Source organism: Cuculus canorus, chromosome 2, assembly GCF_017976375.1.
Source record: "Cuculus canorus isolate bCucCan1 chromosome 2, bCucCan1.pri, whole genome shotgun sequence".
Classification (NCBI taxonomy): Eukaryota; Metazoa; Chordata; class Aves; order Cuculiformes; family Cuculidae; genus Cuculus; species Cuculus canorus.
In genome coordinates this window covers 57,966,067-57,990,290 of record NC_071402.1, presented here as the reverse complement: position 1 = coordinate 57,990,290, position 24,224 = coordinate 57,966,067, and positions in this window count along the sequence as shown.

Sequence of the window (24,224 nt, the reverse complement as noted above, 5' to 3'; positions counted from 1 at the left end):
AGAGACTTAACTACCTGTTAGAGTGATTTGACTTGGCTGAGTTAGATATTATAAAACTATCTGTCCTTGCCTCATTCAAATGTCTGAAGAAATATCATTCCCACTTCTGTGTCAAAGATCATAATCTGAGAACAGTATTTAATCCCCAAGTAGTAGTTCCCTGTGGGACATTTGGTCTGTACAGTTTCTTCACTTCTGACCCATTTGTAATCACTGTGCAGAATTTCATTCTGCAATTAATTTTCATGGAATTTATGGGACTAAGTCCTATTAATACCAGTGGAATTTAGGTAGGGCTAGTCCCTAGGTACTGTTAGCTGCCCAGAGCCGATAACTGCTGTCCAAAGCTAGAATGTTATATGTAATTTGACGATTATAATGATATACTCAGCAATTTTTGTCTTCAATTATTTTTTCTGCTTTATTCATCAGGAACTACAGATGCAATTACTAAAATAGCATCTCAATTTAAAGAGGATATTCCTGACATGGATAACACTCCCTTTCAGAGTAATTAGTACAAAGGAAGACTTTTTCCTTTGATAGCTTGGGACAATTTGGGGTCAGCAACATTATCGTCTATGACAGTAAACAGGTTTATTAAATAGATCAAACAGAAATTTCACAATCTGCTTGATCCTTAATTACCTGCAAATTCAAATCCCTATTTTATTGGAAGTCTCAGGTGTTCTTCTCAAAATCTCTATTAAAATGCAAATAGGTCATTATATAATTGAAGCTATTTAAATAAAGTATATTTTCCTCACCAGTTCATCCTGTCATGAATTTGTGAAGATGTGGATTATTTGAAAGGACAAGGGCTAGAGGGAATTTGAGTGAGGTTTGTGAAAATTATAAAGAACACATGAAGACTGTCCAATCTTTCCACTGTATAACAAAAAAAACCACTTTACAAAACTCCAGAATAACATCTTCAGTTTATGAGAAAATAGCTTTATCTTAAGTATAGTTCATCACTGGATTTCCTTACCACAGGAGGTCATTAAGACAAATAAGATTAATATTTCATTCTTTTCAGAGACAGAAAATATGCAGAAAAAAGGCTACAGTAAATTCACATCACCTGTTTTTGTCAGTGGGCAGACGATGAGGATGCTTTAAGTAGTGCAATATTAAAGTTGATAGACTGTCAAGTAGGTTACTTTGCCCAGGACAGTCAGGAAAGTTGGATGGAAGTCTTAAGTCAGCTGAGACCACTGGTTCTTAGTAAATTGTCAAAGACTATAACAGCCAAAAATATAGGTAAAGGTTTGTTAAAAGATACATGCAGTTGGTCAAAGTGAATTGTAATAACTTCAGCATGATTCCTTCGGATGATATTGACTTAAGGTTGTATTTATAAGTTGGTAGGTCTGAAGGAACCTAAGAAACACTTTCAAAGATAACTGAAATGTCATATCTCAGGTATTCCGAAAGACTCTTAATAGATGTATTTTGTTAGGATGATGTAACCTGATCCCTGGCTGCTCGGAAAAATTCTCTGTGTGCCTCCCGCTAGAGGAGCAAGATTTTGCCCTTGCTTCCACCCTCTGTAAACATCCTTTTTGTGTTTAAGTTTGCCCAGGAGTTCCTTGTTCATCCATGCAGGCCTCCTGATATTTTTGTCTGACTTCTTCTTTGTCAGGATGTGTCACTCCTGTACTTGGAGTAGGTGATCCTTGAATATTAACCACCTTGCCTGGGCTTCTCTCATCCTCCAGGGCTTTATCCCTTGCTACTCTGCCAAGCAGATACCTGAACAAGTCAAAATCTGCACTCCTGAAGTCCAGTATATTGAGTTTGCTGTGCATCCTCGGTCCTAGTTGCCTTAAGGATACTGAACTCCACCGTTTCATTGCTATTGCAGTCAGGGTTTCCCTTGAGCTTCACGTAATTCCATATAATGGTTTTTAAAACAAGTGAGAAAAGAGAATAAATTGAGTACTTGTGCAGAAAAGAAAAACAATGATAATAAAATAAAATAAAATAAAATAAAATAAAATAAATTAAATTAAAATAAAATAAAATAAAATAAAATAAAATAAAATAAAATAAAGTACAAAGGTAAATTTTTGGGGTTTTTTGGTTTGGAAAATTTCAGTATGAATGACATAATTCTACACATCTGCTTATGTTGACTATTGTTCATTGTCCAGCTGAAAACGTTTTCATCAGGCCATTTTCCTTTTTCACTCTCTTTGCACAGAAATAAGAAAAAAAAGAGGGAGAACAATATTTACCATTGATAGTAATACTTGCACTTTGTTCCTCATTAGGTTTACTTCACATGAGAATATCATCCCATTTTTTCAAGTGAAGGAACAAAAGATTAGACAATAAGTGACTTGTTCAACAGCACCAAACCTGACATCATGATGAAAGCAGAGTCAGGTACAAGGCTTTCAGATTCCTCTTTTCAGAAAGTTAGGAACTTTTTGTTGTATCACTTTTTTTCAACTAATTATGTGGATACTTTTTTTTCATAGAAAACATTGACACTATTCTAATTTGTTTGATCCGATCCTCTCTTGCTTGACCCCTTCTTCCTGCACAAACAGCTGCATAAATTGCTTTTTAAAACATTTATTTTTACACTAGGGAAGTTTTTGCCTGCTAACAAATATACACTAACCTTAGAAATGTATATATATTTATAGTAAATGAAGGATAAAACTTTAATATTGAACTTGAGAGTATGCAACACTCCAATCCTTTCCTCAGTTTAGACTTAGGTGTATGCCAGCTGTGTTTCTCTCTTCCTTGTATTCCAAAACACATGCATAAATATTCTGTGTAAACTCACACAGAAGTTCTAGTTTTCTCTGTCAGCTGCAGTCTGAAAAGTTGACTAAGGGAAGCCCTTCAATGCCTTCTGGGAAAGGGAAACACAGACATGATGTATCAACAGAAAACATTTAGGGAATATATTTGACATCCTAGAACTTAAACTTTTGCTGTTATAAACATACAAGTTGCCTATCACCCGTTTATTAAATAAAGAGAATGATAAAAAGGAAGAAAGGAAGAAAGGAAGAAAGGAAGAAAGGAAAAATTAACAAGAAGTATATTTCAGTGGGAGAGACGTGAAGTAAGACAGTAATTAATCATGCCACCTCTGCAGTTCTTAATAAAAAATATTTAAAGATAAGGAAAAGCTATTTTTTGGCTTTTTTTTTTTTTTAAAAAAAAAGGAAAAAATAAAAACAAAATAAGTGCCATGAAAAGTGCCACTAAATGTACAGACCAAAACAACAGAATTGTTTTTAAAAAAAAAAATGAAAGGAGATATTAAAATACAAACATCTGATGAAATTTTGAAAGAATGTGGGAAAAGACTCTAGAAAAATTTGTTATATCTCCCTACGAAGGATCTAAAACTTCCTGTGAATAAAAGTATTAATATGTTTAGTTCTTATCAGCAAAATTATGGAAGTTAAGTAGTTCTGAGGGGGAGGAAGAAAGCGTCAGGAGAAAAGAGAAGGAATATTGAACCTTCCTTGAAGAACATTTCTTCAAGTCTTTCTTCTTTCAAATATGGTATTCTTTTGATATCAGAGGGATTACTAGTGTCTACCTATGAAAATAATTTTTACAAAGAGCAAATGTTTTCGAATGAAAACTGATTTTTCCTTTAATTTATCTTTTGGGGGTTTGTGAAGGAAATTTCCTTCTATCAAAATGGTTGGATTTAGATGATTTAGGGAGAATAAACATGGGAAAATAGAGGGGTAAATGAGACAAAAATGGGTGTTCACATGTTAATCGTTGTTTGCTATGTTTGTCTGGCCATGCCATGCATGAGGATAGTGTGTCCTGTCTTCTAATGATGCTCCCATGCTAATGATTTTGTAGGTGAGAGGCTCTCTAGATGTGTTTGAGTGCCTACGGGATGTCTGAGCACCTGCAGCTGAAGTCAGACCGCAGGTGACAGGGGCCCATGTGCTTGTGGTGCAGGAAACAAACTCTCACAAGGAGTGAGAGTTTGGGTGCCAGAAACTGGTCTGAGACTGTGAGCTGGAGCATGTGTCTGTGTACCTTCTGCTGGAGAGGCCTGACTGAATGAAAACACATGATAACTACGTATATGTATATATATTCTCACTAGTAGACCTCCATCCTGTTCAGACAGAGAATGGAATAGGATGAGGCCATCGGTACTGTATGCATTTAAGTGAATGTTTGTGTGTCTGTCTGTCTTACCTATGTGGCTGACCACTTATGTGCAAGTGGTCTAAACATGTGCTCTTTGTGCATGTGCCTACTTGGAATGTATTTTCAGCTTTGCTACGTGCTAGACCTGGGGCATGAATCTGCAGCAGCCTCACCTCTTTCAGGCTGTCAGATCCAACATCAGACACTTTCCCTTAACAGTTTCCATCAAGGATGCTTGAGTAGCACCATGTATTACTCCAAATTAGTTGTTAACCAATTAAATTGCTTTAACTTCCCACTAAAAATTATTTTGTCCTCACATTTATAATATATATAGCATAAAAGGGGAATTGCCTGATTCATAATTTCAAGGTTCACCTGAGTTTGCACAATATTGTTAGATTTTATTTGTCTACTGATTGCTTTAATCATTCATCACAAAACAATTTATTTCAAGTACACAGGGCAAAAGTGATACGTTTAAGCAGCTGTAAAGTTACTGTCATCCAGAAACTTATGTATAAACATATTTTTACTTCAATTAAGTTGTTAGTCATCCAATATAAGAGAAAAAGTATTTCAGTTTTCAGTCTACACATAGAAAATCATGCTGAAGAGTGAAGAAGAAAGAAAAAAGCTTTCTGAAACCTAATTGAACATATTAAAATAGAACCTTATTCCTACACAGGACCACTGATATAAATAAGCTTTCAGTAAATTGTTTCACGCCAGATTCAAAAGCAAAATGAAATTATTTCATTTGAGAAATAAAATTCTTCTCAGAACTACCAGTTGTTAACTCTGGCCTGTTCTGTTAAAACCCAACAACTGGTTTTGCATCTAAACCTTGTTTTTAAATGCATACAAAATTTTCCCACTGATCACTTGCTTTTACAAATTTCTTCCTATTGAACCCTGTGCTCCTCTGCCACCAACCCTCTTCCAGTCTCCCTTCTCCTTTAAATGACTGTTCTCCACGTCAGAACACACATAGGCGTGAACCTGCCCAATGGTTGCAGCTGAAATAATCTCAGCATAAAAATAGTTTTTCTTCTGTCAACTTGATTGGACTTTCTTAATGTGAAAAGGAATTGACTTTCCTTTGATGTTGAGTTTCTACAGGAAGCAAAAAAGGGATTCTTTCTTTCTTCAGTTATGACACATCTTGTTGTTTTTCCCATGCCTCAAATTGTCTTTAAGTGAAAGCAATAAACTGTCTTGTTAGAATTATCTGGTTTTCACTTGGGACTAGTTACCTCCCAGACAATTTCTGCTGAACAACTTGTCATCCTTCTTTCCTCCAACATCCCTCCTATGATCTCTCCCACCTGATAATTCCTGCCCTGTTGTCTCTCTCTATAAGAAAATACCATATTTTTTCAGTGTTTTAATATTTCCAGTTCCTGGGTAAATATTCTAATATGATGTGTACAGTATTTATTGCATAAGATATATAACATTCTAAGCTTGAATCATAAAGGTTATTTGAAAGACATTTCTAATCAAAAATATCTAGTTGAGTTTAATGTAGTAGAATCATAGAATCATAGAATCACCAGGTTGGAAAGGACCCACTGGATCATCGAGTCCAGCCATTCCTAACACTCCCTTAAACCATGTCCCTAAGCACTTCATCCACCTGTTCCTTAAACAACTCCAGGGAAGGCGACTCAACCACTTCCCTGGGCAGCCTGTTCCAGCACCCAATGACTCTTTCCATGAAGAATTTTTTTCTGATATCCAGCTTGAACCTCCCCTGGCAGAGCTTGAGGCCATTCCCCCTTGTCCTGTCCCCTGTCACTTGGGAGAAAAGGCCAGCTCCCTCCTTTTCACAACCTCCTTTCAGGTAGTTGTAGAGAGCAAGAAAGTCTCCCCACAGCCTCCTCTTCTCAAGGCTAAACAACCCCAGCTCTCTCAGCCGCTCCTCATAAGACTTGTTCTCCAGCCCCCTCACCATCTTCGTTGCTCTTCTCTGGACACACTCCAGAGCCTCAACATCCTTCTTGTGTTGAGGGGCCCAGAACTGAACACAGTACTCAAGGTGTGGTCTCATCAGTGCCGAGTACAGAGGGAGAATCACCTCCCTGGACCTGCTGGTCACACCGTTTCTGAAACAAGCCAAGATGCCATTGGCCTTCTTGGCCACCTGGGCACATTGCTGGCTCATGTCCAGTCGGCTGTCAACCAACACCCCCAGGTCCTTCTCCTCCAGGCAGCTCACCAGCCGCTCTTCCCCCACTCTGTAGCACTGCATAGGGTTGTTATGCCTCAAGTGCAGGACCCGGCATTTGACCTTGTTAAGCCTCATGCCATTGGTCTCAGCCCAGTGGTCCAGCCTGTTCAGATCCCTTTGCAGAGCCTCCCTTCCAGAGGGCAGATCCACACTTCCACCCAGCTTAGTGTCATCCGCAAACTTGATAAAGGTGCACTCAATGCCTTCATCCAGATCATTGATAAAGACATCGAACGAGGCTGGACCCAGTACTGAGCCCTGAGGAACCCCACTTGTGACTGGCCTCCAGCTGGAGTTAACTCCATTAACCACCACTCTCTGGGCCCGGCCATCCAACCAGTTTTCAACCCAGGAGAGTGTGTGCCTGTCCAGGCCAGAGGCTGACAGTTTCTGAAGCAGAATGCTGTGAGAAACTGTGTCAAAGGCTTTACTGAAGTCCAAGAAGACTACACCCACAGCCTTTCCCTCATCCAGTAGTCGAGTCACTTTGTCATAGAAGGTGATCAGGTTAGTTTGGCAAGATCTGCCTTTCGTGAACCCGTGTTGACTGGGCCTGATCACCCTGTTCTTTTGCACGGGCTTCATGATAGCACTCAAGATTACCTGTTCCATGACTTTCCCTGGCACTGAGGTCAGACTGACAGGCCTGTAGTTCCCCGGATCCTCCCTGCAACCCTTTTTGTAGATGGGTACAACATCAGCTAGCCTCCAATCCAGTGAAACTTCCCCAGTCAGCCAGGACCGCTAGAAGATGATGGAAAGGGGTTTGGAAAGGACATCCGCCAGCTCCTTCAATACTCTTGGGTGGATCCCATCTGGCCCCATAGACTTGTATGTGTCTAGCTGGGAAAGCAAGTCTCGAACTGCCTCCTCTTGGATCATAGGAGCCTCATTCTGCTCCTCTAACTCCTGGGTTTGTACACAGAGGGAACAACTTTCCTTGCTATTAAAGACTGAGGCAAAGAAGAAGTACCTCAGCCTTGTCCTTATCCCCTGTCACTATTGTTCCTTCTGCATCCAATAGGGATTGAACATTCTCCTTAGTCCTCTTTTTCTTGTTAATGTATTTGTAGAAAGATTTTTTATTATCTTTCACAGACTTAGTCAATTTGATTTCCAGTTGGGCCTTAGCCCTCCTGATGTTTTCTCTGCACGATCTCACTTCCTCCCTGTAGTCCACCCAAGATGTCTGCCCCTTCCTCCAAAGCTCATAGACCTTTTTCTTCTTTTTGATGCATCTCAAGATCTCCTTGCTCAACCAAGCTGTCTTTTTCCCCCTCTGGCTCCTTTTCTGGAACTAGGATTTCATTTTTTTAAGAGCTCCCAGCCCTCGTGGGCTCCCTTGTCCTTAAGGACGGTCTCCCATGGGACTTTGCCAACCAACCTTCTGAACAGTCCAAAGTCTGCCCTTAGGAAGTTTAATGTGACTGTTTTGCTAATCCCCTTATTCATCTCACCTAGAACTGAAAACCCTATCATCTCATGATCGCTTAGGCGTCCTCCAACCATCATATCCCCCACAAGGCCTTCTGTGTTCATAAACAGCAGGTCCAGGAGAGCACTCTCCCTTGTCGGCTCACTCACCAGCTGTGTGAGGAAGTTGTCTTCCACGCACTTCAGGAACCTCCTAGACTGCTTCCTTTCTGCTGTATTGTACTACCAGCAGATATCCAGAAGATTGAAGTCACCCACAAGGACAAGATGTAGAGATCTGGAGACTATCCCCAGCTGTTTATAGAAGAGCTCATCAACTGCTTCTTCTTGGCTGTGTGGTCTGTAGCAGACTCCCATCACAATGTCTGCCTTCTTGTGGGCTCCTCTGATTTTAACCCATAGGCACTCAGTCCCTTCCTCACCGTAATCCAGCTCAAAGGTATCAAAGCACTCTTTAACATAGAGGACTACCCCACCTCCTCTCCTACCCTTCCTGTCCTACCTGAAGACTTTATACCCCCCTATAGCTGTACTCCAATTATATGAGTCATCCCACCACATTTCTGACAACATCATAGTCACCTTGCCCTACAACAGCTTCCAACTCCTCCTTCTTATTGCTCATGCTGAGTGCATTGGAGTAAATGCACTTCAGCTGGGCTGACGAACCTTCAGCCCTCATAAAGGGAATAGAGCTCATTCCTAGTTGACTGGTCCTTGGAATAGCTAACTCCACAGTGCCAGTTTCATGTAGTAGTAACTGGGTAAAATATTATGGGCCTAGGTTTATTATGACCTCCTATAGGTCATAATAATAATAGGATTGTATACTGTACAATCTACTGTTCCATATTAATTTCCAGTTTGGTTACAAATATAAATAATATGAAATTTAGTTTCAAGAATATTGTTTATTATTAAAAAGTGCAAGAAGAAAAGAGTATTGGAGGCAATTTGTCTAAAATTATTGCACTTCTTTTAGTAAGAAAATATTTTAAAAAATAAAACCAGTCTTCACAACTGGTTTTCATAACTCCTGGTAACATTAACTGAAAAATATAAAGAAACTTGATAAAATTTTATATGGTGTTTATTTCTTTTTGGGAGGGAAAAGACAGGCTGTGTTATAACAATTTAGAAGTCTTATTTCTCTTTTTTTTTTTTTTTTAACTCATTCTCTTTGTTCCCTTTACAAAATAAGTTGTTTCACAGTGTAATGAATGATTTTATCCAATCAAGACTCTGTCTTCCCTGGCAACATAAGTTGAATTCAGACTATTGAAGAAAAAGCCTTTCAAATTCCTAGGAGCAACTTTTCACCTTTGCTCCTTGCTCTCATGAAAGAGTGGAGAGTAGAAGCTGAGTAACGCTATTCAGTGCCGAATAACCCCAACGGCAAACCTCATTTTAGTGTCCCCAGGGGTGTCACTCAGAAGGCAGACTCCTTGACACCATGGGTAAAAAAGAACTTGTATTTTGAGCACCACAAGAGTCTTATTGTTGTTGATTGCAGGAAAGGGGGAGAGATGGGTGAAGGAAGGAGGAAAGGAAAAGAAAACAAAACAAAACAGAAAGAATTCTTGAAAAGCTTCAGAGACTTTTAAGGAGCTTTGGGCTTTGAAAAATGAATAAAACATTGCATTTGAAATCCCTTTGTGTATTACAACAAAGAGATAAAAGTTTATCATAAAATAAAAGTCTGGCAACTTCAGCAAATATATCCATGGAACTGGAACTTAAAAAGTGTTGTAAATAAAAAAAAATTAAGAACTGTTAAAGCAAAGTTTGCCATCTGTGTTTGAAGGTTATTAGAATGTTCTTTGTTGAAAGACGAGCTTTTTCAATTAATGACTATGTAGATTTAGATCAGTAATTCCTTTTGTAATTATACTCTGTGTAAAGAAGGAATTAAATGCCTTGTAAGCATGTTCCATTCTATCAAAGTAGATTTGTGCAAAAACTGAATTAAAGAGATAGTTTATCAGTAGTGGTTCACATAATAGATATGTCAGTCATTGTATCCTGGGAGTCATAAGCAAAATGCCGACCCGATTTTTACCTAATAGTTAGATGAAATCCCTATTTTAAACATATATTTCAACCTGTCAGCTTGTAAATCTTCTTATTTATTAGGTTGAGGAAGAAGAGAATGAATGGAAGTATGGATTAACCTTGATTATGCCTTATTACTGAATAGGCCATAATTTTTATTATGCTTTGTGGTTTTATTGAAACATTTTCTGTTTTCAGTGTTTAGTACTTGAAACTGAAATTGTATTTTGGAGCAGAATCAGCTGGATATTATAATCAACTTTTTTGTTATTTTTTTCCTGAATGTAAGAACATATTCCAAACAAATGTTTTTAGAAAAACTGAAAGTGCTCATATGTATTTATCTTACAAATGCAGGCATCTGCCTCACTCACATGACTTTAATGGCATTCAAATGAAACAACAAACTATTAATTAATCAGAGAAATAAATTAGTCTGAAATATTTACAAAAGAACATAACAGAGGTTGTTAAATACTATTCAGTTGCACCTGATCTCTTCGGACTTATTTTTTAGCCTATTTCAGAATACGGATTAAGGTGAATCATTAGAATTGTTAGAAAATAATAAAATGTGAAGTGTTATCAGGGATAGATGGATACAAACAGTGTATAGACAAACTGGATATTAAATGGCATTTGTTAAAAAAATAACAGAAATAAATTATCTTTAGCTTTAATATTAGCTTTTACTTCTCTGATACCATACTACTTGCTTCGTTTCCTCTTATTATCTTTTCTTTTATCTGGTAAATTTGTCACTTGTTAGCTAGACTCGGAGTCTATTTTTTCCCCCAATGTTTTAGTACATTGCAGACCTTGAGAGTGGGAATATTGAGATGTCAGCAGAAAGTCCTGCAATCTGGCCTGCTGCAAGGCATCATTTAGTTTGCTTCCGGCTGTATTTCTGTTTCCGCTCATTTTATTTTTTCCCCTGTGTGATTAAAGGTATCCCAAGAGTCCAAAATCCTTCATCTGTATGTGGTTATCTGTAGTAGAAACAAAACTACTAAGATCTTTAGCATAGTCAGTCAAACATACAACATGATGGATCCCAGTTCTTCCCTAGGAACACTATGTACTATGGCTATTTACTTTTCTAATACACAAAATCAGTCCTTTTTGCTACTTTCTTGTAGGGACGGATGTATACTATATTCAATACATTTTGAAAGAAACAACATTTGGCTACTATTTCCTATTCAATTCCTAAATCCTAGATTTAAAATGCTGCTAGTTAGAGAATAATGAGACATGTTTGCCATTAACATGCAGAAAGAGTCTCACTGCATTTGTTTTCTAATACTAACATTGGTTAGTCACTTAGATGTGAAAGTAAGTCTAGAAGCAACTAATGTTATGCAGATATTTTGTAAAGGATTGGCAGCCTGGGGAGTCTTTTGACAACTAAGATTTACCTCATCTTCACACTCTTGTATTCTGAACCTTTTGTTTCTCAACCAAACTCTTAAACATCAGCACTATTTCAAGTTTTTTTATCCTATTTTGTAATAGGAAATCACTTTAATATGTTCTTCATCCCACCTGTCTCAGAAATTCAGTATTCTCCTATTCTCCACTTCTATTTGGATATTTAAATATATCCTTTTTTTCCTGGGGAAAACTAAAAAGTAATGAGGAAAAACTGAGTTATGGAATAATAAGTGTATTGATTTTATGAAATGGAAGAAATACAGTGTTCAGACAATAAAATAACACTAATGTACACCTTTCACTGTAAGCATTTAAATGCCCAAACACTTTTTGAATCTTTTTCTTTGTAATCCAATAATAAGGGATCATTTGAGTAAAGCTCTACCTGTATTTAACTGATAACAATGTCAAAAATATCACTTATCTTTGTGCTTGTATTAATTTATGTTTCATTAGAATCTTTGTGTTGGGTTCAGTTTCTTAATGGGTAACGTGAGCCTGATGAAGTGATAAACAATTTTTCATCAGTTCTACCGTAAGAGTCTTCTAACCAGGATTAGATGACTGATCACAACTCCTTCGATAATGACCTTATTTTCAGCCAGTGTTTTTCTGGAAAATACAATTTTGGCCTGGCTGATAGAATCTGCTTAAAGCATATCAAGAATTAATTTACTAAAGGTGTCCTCAGCAGCAGTAGAATAATTTAGGCTGAGAACATGCAAAATAGTTACCTCACACTTCCTTTTTTTTTTTTTTTTTTTTTTTTTTTTACTGGGACACTATCTTTTCATGAGCTCTAGGGAACATATTTAGCATGAGAAAATATATTTTATTATTATATTATGTATTATTACATATTTTCATGAGAAAATCAGAGAATAAGAAAAATATCCTTACTAAGTGAAAAGGACAAGGGAATAGCCTTTTGAGGGAAAAAATACTCATTGTCTATTCCGAGTCTGTACAAAGCCAGTCAAAATTTATTAATTTCACAAACAAGAATTGCACATTCAATGTAAACTACTGCATTGATGTTTGAATTTCTTTTGCACTTTTCCAAAGTTTTGTTTCTTCCATAAGGTCCATTGTATTGAATTTCAGCAGTGAACAATCAGGGATAAACCCTTCACTTTTATATATTCACCTGAAAACTTAAGAATGACCATTTCTCCAAATACCAAAAACGTCCAGCCTGCAAAGAATTTGACTTCCCTTTCAGTCCAGTGTGACTCAAATTTTACTTCTCTGTTTTCTGTGAAGCTACAGTGTCATAACTGTAATCTAAGGGAGATCAAGCTTGAGCTTCCTGCTCCAGTGACAAGTTACATCTCAGTATTTTTGCCTTTCCACTCTCAGTTTTATTTATAACAGCTTTTATTAAGAATAATAATGACCTCTAGGTTTAGGTCAGCCATTTCCTAACAGCTAATCACTACTGGTTTGAAGGTCCTAAAGTAACGCATGTGGGCTGCAGCTCCTCTGACCTGTGACTCTCTGCCTGCTGGGAACCACTGTCTTTGTCTGGTATCAGTCCTTAATTTAAGTTCTTTGTGAACTTCAGAAAGCTAAATTGATTTTGTTGGTTTGTTTTGGTTAGTGCTTTTTTTTTCAAATCACTAATCCTAGCAATAAAACATTAATCAGCATGTGTTCTTCTCAATTAATTTTTAAGGACTCCTTGAAACACATAAAGAAAATTTGAAGTCTGATACATTTTTATTTCTTTTCTATTGTCTACAGATTTATGTCCATTGCCACATCAGAGGAGCGACAACAATTATTTTCAGAGAACAGTGTTTTCGATTTACATGACTCTGCTTAGAAATCTTGCTATTTGACCCCTGGAAAAGATTAATCCGGAGTCCTATGATTAACAATATGTATAAGGGGAAGGTGCAATAAACACAATGGGGGCACCTGTTATCTGGCAATACGGAGGTGTGAGGAGGCTCTCAAATAATTCAAGATTAGCTTATGTCACAAGATTTTGTTTGCATATTCATCCTTTGAAATTAATATTAAAAAATAATTAGGATTAGATGGGAAAAAGATCTGTATGTTTTAATATCATTGTTCAGTGTTTTAGAATCTGAGCATGAGGCATCAAAATCAGTAGGAGCAGTTGAGTTCCTACCGAGCATCTTTAGATTTGTGGTATAAGAACCATCTCTGAGTTCACAACTCTGTTTAGAATAGGAAACTTACATAAAGGGTGTTAAACAGATCTTTTATGGCTTAAAAGGTCTGCCTATTTTGTAAATATTATTCTTAGAAGGGAAAGGATTTTTATGTAAGATAGGAATATTTAGCAGTGTTTCCCAAGAGCATTTGAATTTTTGATTTACTGCATTTTAGCTTGAATTTGGGACGATAAAATGTCAAGTTTAACTAACTCAAAGTGCAATATTTTATTCAGGTGACTGCAATTCTGTCATTTCCTAATTTTAAATGATGACATTTGTAATCATATTTGGTTAGTTACTTAGATCAATATAATCTTCTGTTTAATTTCCTAGATTCTCAAAAGGAAAGGCAGTAGAACAAAAAGACTGACCAAAGTACCCTCAAAACTCCTTGGAGTGTGGTCTACTGTGGAGAGTTTTTTGGAAAATGCAGGACACACAGAATTGATCGAGCTGAAGAATGCCCTTGAAAGACCTTGAAGAAGCAGACAACAGAAAAATATTGCTGGGAAAGTCCCTAAAATACCTGTGGAAAGCACTGAAGGCAGAAGAACAAGACATGCTTGTAGCCTTCTGATACCCAAAGAAGGAATTGGGGTTGCACGTGAGTAGCGTGTGATCAGTTGCCTGTTAACCAATTATTTTGTAGTTTGAGCACGTGGACAGTTGTTAGTAACCAGTGAGATAACACCAAAGTTTTGTATTCAGCAGAGCTGTAAAAAAGTGTCCTGCCTTTGCAATAAAGGGTCTTGTGTTAACACGAGTTCAGGAGTCCGTGTCTCAATCTCCTCAGTCTACTCTGAAAGAAACAGAGTTCTCTCACAGTGGAATAAATGTTAGATATATGCACTCTGTATTGTTCAGATCACTTTTTGGTGGAAAAGAAGGTGTTATTGTTGACAGTGAACTCCCTAAAAATGGATTTATGAGATTTGCGTATGCCAGTTTTGGTAATTCTTTGTGCTTCTGCCTTGCCCCTTAGTATTAACCTTATCTTCTGCCCTCACATCTCCTGTTCTTCAAATCTTTTACTATTATTGTCTCCTATGAATTTTCTGTTTTGTGTTCCTGCACAGCACAGATTGGTTTCATTTTTCAAATCAGGGTCATATCCAGCCAACTCTAATATTTCCAGCCTTCAACATAACTTCTCTGTGTTTCCACAAAACTGAGGGTTTTCTCCTCATTTTTGTTGTGGAGGAGCAAGGACACTGAAAGGATGAGACTGTCTCAGTATGTACTAGCAATCGAAGCAGCCCTCATGTTTTTAGTAGACTTGCGTAGTTGTGTGGTTTCTGATATACAGATGCTCATAAGGCGTCTGCATGTGTAAAATGAGCATAAAAGTGTACACCTAGGGAAAACAATTTGCTATAGTATGAATTTTTAAATTATGTTTTGGCTCACTATTTGGCAGCAGTGCTTGGAACAATAGGTAGCACTATAAAACTTCGTAAGTTGTTTGTATTTGAAATTATCCCCACCTCATCAAGACCTCTTTTTGCATTACAGTAAGCAACAGAATACTTAGTTTCCTCTTAAAAAGAATCAATGGCACTTGACTGTGTATGGGGGAGTTATTTATTTTCCTAAATAGTCTTAGACTCCTTAAGAATTTATCCAAATACTGAGGTACCAGTCATAAATTTACTGTTGCATTTCTATAAGAAATACTCATCCAGTACAAGAGTGCTTATTTGATTGTTTGTTGTTACATACACATGCGCACTAATAAATCTAAATGTTGGCACAGAATAATTGTAATCATTGATCAATATTTTAGTCTCATAGAATAGTTAGGGTTGAAGGGATCCTAAAGATCATCTACATCAAGCCATTAAACACTTCACTACTCTTTGAATATGACCATCCAACCAGTTTCTTATCCACCGTACCGTCCACCCATCAAATCCATCTCTCTCCAATTCAGGGAGAAGGAAGTTGTGGGGGACCGTGTCAAAGGCTTTACAGAAGTCCAAATAGATCACATCCATTGAGATCACATCACCCTTACAGACTTTACCAGAAGGACTTACCTTTTGTTGAATGAGACATTTGCAAGAAAAGTTGCAAGGAGCACATTCAGAGTGTCAGAAAGAATAGCTAGCCTGTAACTTAGTCCTGCATAAGAGACAAGACTCAAATATCTGTGCTTGCCAAGGCTAAATGAGGTCAAAATACTACCACAGTGCAATGCTGAATTCTCATTCACTGAAGTAAATCCACTCAAAAAATTGTGATTCATTCTCCAGGAAAGAACACATCAGGGATAGAATATGAGACAAAAATAAGTCCAAGGAAGACAACTCTGTTAGGTACAGAATCAGTGACTAGATGTTTTCACGCAAAGAAGTTCCCTCAGGCCACCCCAGGTCCTGTGAGCAGCAAATGTCTTTCTCTTAGTATATCACTGAGATTCCAAGTATCATAGGAAAAAGGACTGGAGGCAAAAGGTCAAGCTAAGTCTAAATTCACAGTCAGGAAACAGTACACACAAATACTTGCAGTATGACAATCAATTCAAGAAAAAAAAACACCCTCCATAGCAATGTATTGGGATACATTGCTTACTGGAAGTCCGAAGGCAGCAGCATTGTGTACAGTGTAAACAAAGAGAGTGATAACAGAACTCCCCACAGAGATTACAGAATTTCCCCTTTTGGGGAGAGCTGGCTGAGACTTGCAAGAGAAGAGCAAGAGAGTATCAAGATGAAAAGAAGCTGGGCATTGTCTAGTTTAAATTGGATGCTGTCTTGCAGTCACTGCCAGAAGCATTGTTAGTATCCCTAAAATCAAAGCTATCAATACAGAAAGTAAATAGATAATTCCAGAGAATGTAGCATTGTATGTCCTTTTACACTGAAAGTAACTGAAAGTACATATGAGTTAACAATCAAATTTAAAAAATATACAGTCATAGAGATAGCTTATTTTTTATAAAAGACATTTTAAAATGTCTTCAAGATGATGCCCCCTGTAGAGACTAAATGACTGAAGTAGATTTGGGAAAAAAAAAATATTACAGAGAAAGTAGAGATATGGGCTAGTTTAACAACTCTGATTTCTGAAAGAACAGCAGATTTCTTGAGTGGCAAACTGTAAGGGTAACATCATGCCAGAACAGCTGTCTGAGTGTACTACTATTCAAATACATCTGCTATGTTTAGAATACACTTCTTAACGTAATTGAGTAATGGGAGAAAATATTTTAAAAAGCACTAGTCTTAAGATATTGTGATAACAAATATATATGTAGCAGATCTACCATAGAAGAATTAATGAAACCTAATTTCCTACAGTCTTTTTGTGTCATTTACAGATCCTCATAGACAATAATATATTTTATTTAATATCTTTGTTGAAAAATTCGTGATATCTTTCACCCATAGAGATTCTCTGTTGTATTAAGAGGACAAAAAAGTGTCCAGTTTTTTTCCTTTCTGGATTGCAATAGCAGAGCCTGTTTCACCGAACAGCTTATCTGTTTTCATGAAGAACAATATTTGAGATACCTTTACTCCTTTGTTGCATTTCATTGAAAAGTTTTTTGGTAAGCAAAATATAAACATATATCTAGTGGCAGATGCAGCATGGGAACAGTTTCATATCCTCAAGAAAGCAGGCTAAAACCAATGAGCTTTAAAGATGCTTTTCAGAGCACTAACTAGGGTAAATAACCTCAAAACAATGCAAGGCTGAACAATATTCTTTCTGAATTTAAAAAAGTAGAGTAAATACAGGAATAGTAAAGCTCTGAACATAAAGGAATCGGCCTAATTTAAGAGTCATACAGATTGAGCCATATTTTTACTGGTGGCCATTCTGTACGCACTTGTCTCAAACTCATTATTGCCATTGACAAAAATGTATCTGTATTCTTTCCACTCGGGAACTTGTACTTTTTTGTAACATATTTTATCTGAATTAATACCCAGGGCAAACTATGTGGAAGCAGATATATTTCATAGCACAGTGAAGCCCACCAAAATGTAAAGCTGAACACCATACTTTCCAAATGAGTTTAAATATGTGGTCTCAGATAAAACATGAAAACCCACAGAATAATCCTTCCCCATGAAATGCAGAGATGACAGGCGGAGTAAAGAATGTAAGCCACATAATTGGGAGATTTTTAGTTCTGTCCAGTAAATCCAAGCCTGGCAATGATAACTACAGTTATGATCCAAGACAAGACCCCAAGGAAAGTGATTAAAGCTGTTAGCACAGCATGGCCAGTGCAACAATTGTTACTAAATCAGAATGGAAATTTTACTGCTGGAGAAATTTTCTTTTCAAGAACCAGATCAGTTGTCCCAAACATCTTAGAAAAAGCATTTTAAAGAGATTGCATGAAGGCCACTAGAAACTGCAAAATCAAAATAGAAAATGAGATCTCCTTCCTGCTAGTCTTAAATGAACAGTGACACTAAAGAAACTATAAAAGTTCTGTTCATGCCAGAGAAGTCAAGACAAAGAACCCCATGTTAACACCAGATGAAAGCTATTTCTATGAAATGAATGAAACACTGAGTTGTTTATTTTTACTAGGTCTATGAAATCTGTTTTATACTATTTTTCTCAATCTTTAAATATCTTCGCTAGATGATGTTAACATTTTAAATTTGACAACACATTCAGAAACTAGTGTAGGATTTTTGGGGGGTTTGGGAGAGTGTGTTGTGTGGGTTTTTTTAATTAGGAGGTTTCATGCCATAGTCATTTTATTGAAGGCACTAGATGAGGAATATTATGTCTGATGGGTCTTTTACTCAAAAGGTTAATAGGCATGAATCGCAGTACTTAATAAATCCACACAAACGGAATCCACACTTTAGAATTCTATAATCTTATTCATTGAATTTAATCTGAGTTGGAAGGGATCTCAGGAATTCCCTAGCTCAAAGCAGGGTCAGCTATGAAGGTAGACCAGATTGTTTTTGTCATGGCAAGAATAATATTCACATCTCAAAGATGATCTGGAAATCCCAGTAGCTGCTGGAAAGATTGATCAAACATATCTAGTCGGTATCACGATTGATTGACTGTTTATGGCATCTGGGAAAAGAGAATATCAAAAACTATGTTTTGAAGTAGCTTATAGCATATAAGCAACAGATCACACTACCTAAAAAAAGCCTGAATTGATTTTATTTTTTTTTTTCAGTGATTGTTAAAAACCCTGAGCATGAGACTTAGAGATGGCAGTTTAAAAGATGATAGTTCAACCTAAGAGCTGTGATTGTTATGTGAAGGTACACTTTTCATTGATAAAAACTAGTACATTTAGTTTATGTATAAAAATAAATCTATAGCAACTCTTATTAATAAAACTGAACAGTTTTATTAGTTTATAAAAAACTCAGAAATTAAACCAGAAAAATTATTATTATTATTATTATTATTATTATTATTATTATTATTATTATTATTATTTTCCTTTGTAATTTACATTGATTTCATGTCCTCACAGTGTAATGGTTTGGGAACTAGTGATAATAAGTTAGAACTGTCAGCATTATGGCAGAGAAATGCCTCTAGAATATTTAGTTAGTTAGTTAGCTAATTAATGTCTTTAAAAAATATGTAGCCGAATGCCTGACTTGCAGGCATCATGCTTACATGGACAAAGCTCAGATACACATTTATATTTCCTTTGTGAAAATACATAATTTTAATAGACAAATGTTCAATTTGCCCGAGGTATTGGAAATTTTGCTGGCCTTCTACCTTGTTTTCAGTCCCATAGAAATCACACATCTCTGGATGGTACAATTTTTAATTGATTTTCTTTCCTGGATTAATGTTTTTATTTATTTTAGCAAAAAAACATAAAACTTGGTTTCTAGCCATATTTGTTAATTTAGATTTCTTGGTATTTTTCATCAGCTGAGGGCACTAATTCTAGTGTTTCACACAAACTTTAAGTCAGTTTCATCATGTCTACTTGAATTCCAGCAGCTTTAGCTGAATGTGTTGTAAAACTGAAATGCAGGGGAGTGGAGGGCAAATCTGCAGCCTGTTGAAGTTTGCTACGGTGCTGACACGAATATTTAAACAGTGGGAGAGATTAACTTCAATGGGGAATTGAACAAATTTCTGTACATCCCATATGTATATCCTTTGATGTTACAAGGTGTGTTTCATTCAGGTTGAAAAACACTTTGAGATCTTCAGATAAAAGGAGCTAAAAAATAAAAAGTGATGGTGTTATTAGTTTATGTATTCCAAGTCCCTCTAGGACAGCTGCAAAATCCACAAGCTGCAGTTTGTGTTAGAGTCTCTGACCATGGATAAATTGTCTAGCTTTGAATTAGTGGATTAAAGAAACAACAGCAAACCAAAATCTTTTCCATGTATCTGAGTCGTTTACTCCCTCCTATATTATGTATTATATAGCATGTACCTGTGCTTGACACTCCAAGTTACTGATAGTTAATGAATAATGTAAGAAATAAAAATCACGATTTTAATTTTAGGACAGTAAAGTAGTTTACATTAAGACACCATGCAATGTCCTCATGCTAGGTGCTTGGAAGCTGAAAGAAGCATAAACAAAAAGTTTACATTGTTTAAAAAAAAAGCAGAGACTGGAATTGCATGCATGAATTAGGCTTTATACGACATTTACTGAAACATCTGCTCACATGACATCCCATGTTTTTAATCTCTGCTGTAAAAATACACTGGGACTGCAATTTCCATTATTTTATTGTCATAGTGCCCCTTAGACCCATACTTCATCTCCTCTCTAACATGAGAGGTTAAGCATTTTGATACTGTAGTTTTTCCCTATTGTATCCTCTGTAGAGTACACTTATACTTACTGTCTGGTAAATATTATGTGCAGCAGGAACGTATAAAAAAGATACAGGGTTTTTAGAGATACGTTGAGGTTCTGACAGCATTAAACTAATCACAAAACACAGGCATGATCCCAGGAATAAAAAATGCTTTTTAAATAATCTTTGTAGAATATTTTATTACCATTCCTGGGGTTTTCGGGCATTTTGCTTGTTCATTTGTTTGTTTAAGTTCCTCTGTTTTGCTCGGCTTTTGTTTTTTTTTCTTCAAGGTTTTCTTGGGCTGTTGTTTTAGGGAGAGTTTTTTTAAGACCATTCTCTAAACTGGAGCATTAACTTCTTTTACAGTCAAATTTAAGTAGTGCTTGCCATCTCACTTTAATATTTTCTTTTAGTAGTGTAAATGTCATTTCTCAGAAACAAATAGCCAGAACAAAAGGAAAGTATTACATAGTTGGATGGCATTTAAAAGCATGCGGATAAACAAAGTCCACTGTAATTATACCAGGGGTATAATTTTGACTGTTCTGCTCTGCCTTCTGTAATTAGTTTCAGAAGTAAATATTGTTATATTCAGCAATGAAATAAAGTGGAAGAGCTGAGTCTATTAGAGATTAATAAAGTCTCCATGAACATTCCTAAAAGCACTGAACCCTTAAGTATAGATTATAGGTCAGAACACATTGCCAGTGCTTCCTCACAGGGGAATAAATTGAGTAAACTATATCTATTAACCACAAAGGCAGTGAAAAGAGTGCTGTTGAATGTTAATGGAAGATTTTACCAAATTACACGACAGAAAAAGATGTGTGGCATCTTTATTACAACATTTAAATGTATTTTTAAGTCTTATAACTGAGATCTTTTAAGAAAAAATCCACAGCTCTCATTACTGAAATTCATTGCAGTAATATGTACTTGTTTAAGTAGTATTTCTCATTTATAAAGACATTGTAATGTAATTCTCTGAAAAAAAATCTGAACTATATTGCCAAACTATATAAAACCCTTACATTTGAAATTTTGATTCTTTCCATCCAACCACTTTCTGAAGGGAAGTGTCAGCCACTGAGAATAGGTTTTCACTTTTCCTTTTATAAATAGTAAACTGAATTAAAAAAAGCAATAACATTATTGTGTGAGCTTCTCTGAATATACATTACTGCAAACCTTGATCATGACATCATAAAGAGCAAAAGTAAAATAAAATGGCTACCTGGTAGTAAGAAGAAGAGAACTTAGTGAAGTTCTTGCTTCTTCATGAGCTGGAAAACACTTTAAGATACCCTTTAAAGTCTCTTCTTCCTCTTCTGTTTTTAATTGTTGTATTTTCCATAGTCAGTTTCTCCCTATTGACATAGTTTATTTCCAGGCAATTGCTTAAAGTTTTCAAAAAATCACAAGGAAATTGCTCTTTACTTTTTGAATGGATAACTTTCAATTAAATGTTCATTTTCTCACCATTTCCTCTGTGTTATACAGAGTAAGTATGGAAACATTAAGTAATACATATGTTGCAAACATGACATCAGGCAGACCTCATGGACAAAATCTAAGGCTTGACCTCCATTCTCTTCCATTGTCTTCTAAATTAACTTTGTGATCCTTAACTGATCACCCAGCTCAAATGTTAATTAACAAAACTTGTCAACTACAAGACTTCTTATGTTGCAAAACTATTTATTTTTCAGAACTGTTAATTCACTGTTTCTCTGAACAATAAAAAACAACAAACCCTCAAACAAATAAATAAAAAAATCAAATTGAAATTACATTACTATGCTTTCCCACTCTTTTATTTGTTGAAGTAACAGGGGCAAGATTAATCCAGAGATGCTGGATGTTTGTCTGAGTCATTCTGGGATAAATCCAAACTTACTTCAATGTACCAGGACAGTACTACTTTTCAGTCAATGCAGTCAAGGCAAACTCAATGGGTGTAGGTTACATGTTGAACTTGAAGGACGGAAAATTGAAATAGTTGGACAACAGTCTCAATAGGTTCATTTAAACTGAGATGTGTGTTTGGGTGATTCACCACAGAGTGCACAGCAAACCATTTGAGTGCCACTTGGTCACTGATTAAGCAAAGTGGTTACTGAATATAACCAAAGAATGTATCTGGTTGCCAGGAGGAAATTTCTTGCATAATTTATTATAATAGATATCTCTGAGGATTATTCTGTATCTATGAACTTTAGAACTTGGTGCAAGAATTATTTAGTGTATTGCCTGATACTCTTCCTTTCTCCTTTTAGCAAGATTAGAAATGATTGACATCTAAATGACAAAAATGTAAAGTAAATCTTATTATCAAAGCAAGGTCTACTATTAAATGTGTAGCTTCAAATCCAATCTCTCTCGTAGCTGTAAAGAGTAGTGTCTAGAGTTCATTGTAGCTCACAAATTATGTTTAGATTCCAGTGTACAGTCAAAAAAATAATTGACCTGCAAGGATGTACATTCAGAAATGTTACATGCTGAAAATGCATAGATAATTGAGTTTTTATTAATGCCTAAAACAAAAGTATACATAACCGTTGTATATCTTCCACAAAAGAAGATAACAACACAATAGAACTTGGACTGGTTGTAATATCCCTTTAGGTCTTCACTGATAGTTTTCAGCATCTTCTTACACCATTCTTATCTGAAACAATGATGAAGGTGAAGTAAAAGGTGTAATGCAGAAAAGTATACATATATTTCTGAAATAAAGTAGTAGAAGGAGTGATAGCTGAGTGTGGTCTATATATTTAATTCAATTTTAACCTACATATATTTGTGAAGTTGTATGTATATGTACATAGAGTGCATATACATAAAAATAACAAATCATCAGAACAGCATGAAAACTCTGTATGCAATAATTACACCAAGTAGCATTTTCTTCAATGGGTAGTCCATTTAAGTCAATACTGTAACTCACTGGAGTTCACATTGAACGTTTCTTTGAATAAGGAGCAATACACAGGTACATTGCTGCAGAAGCTGAACAGGGCATTAATCAAAATTTTGAGAGGCCTCAGGCATTTGATCCTTTTCCTTCTGTTTCCAAAAGTAAATCTGGTTTTATGCCACTGTGTTTTCTGAAAGGTCTATTTATATTGTTATATTCAAAACTGAAAGTTGCTGACAAGAAACCAACATCAATATCTTCAGGCAGAGGCACTATTAGGTGACAATCTAATTTATTTCCTCATATCAAACAAGTATATCACTGAATAAATTGCATCAACCTATGGAGTCACTTGATAAGATAAACAAATGAGTGTCTTGGAATTTATACTCTGTGAGAAAAGGAATTGTTTGAGGCTTGATATGTAGAAAAATGGTGGAAAAGAATAACTAATTGTTGAAAGCAGGAAACTACAACAATTTTGATACTTGGATGGAACTATTTAAAAATATAAGAATAAAAAAATGTTATGTCTATATGAGCATGATATTAAATGAGTTCTGAGGTGTAGAAAAAGAAAAGAAGTCAGACAGAAAAATACTGACAATATGCAGAAAGTGAAACCTCTCATTGTATTAATAATACCAAACAAATTTTTGTCTAAAGAAACATCTAATTTAAATCATAAATTAGTGAAGTTTCTCTTAAAGACATTCTTATTTCTGCATCACAGAATGGAAAAAAATGTTCATAAAGAGTTCTCCTCTGTCAGAAGATCAGCCCGAAAATGCCACTGAGGTCAATTTCTCACAACCTTTTTACTTCATAAGCAGTGTGAATAAATTATGTTACCTAAGGGCAACACTAACTTTTGCACCTGACTTTCCAAATAATGTTCTTTTATTTTCTGTTTTCTTTATCTGTTTGTTTGTCTTGAAGTACCAGTACTTAATCATCTGTGGTTAGATGTAATTTTCTTTCTTCTGACAGTGCTCTTTTTAGCTATCTACTGACATGCTGACACAGCGAGCATT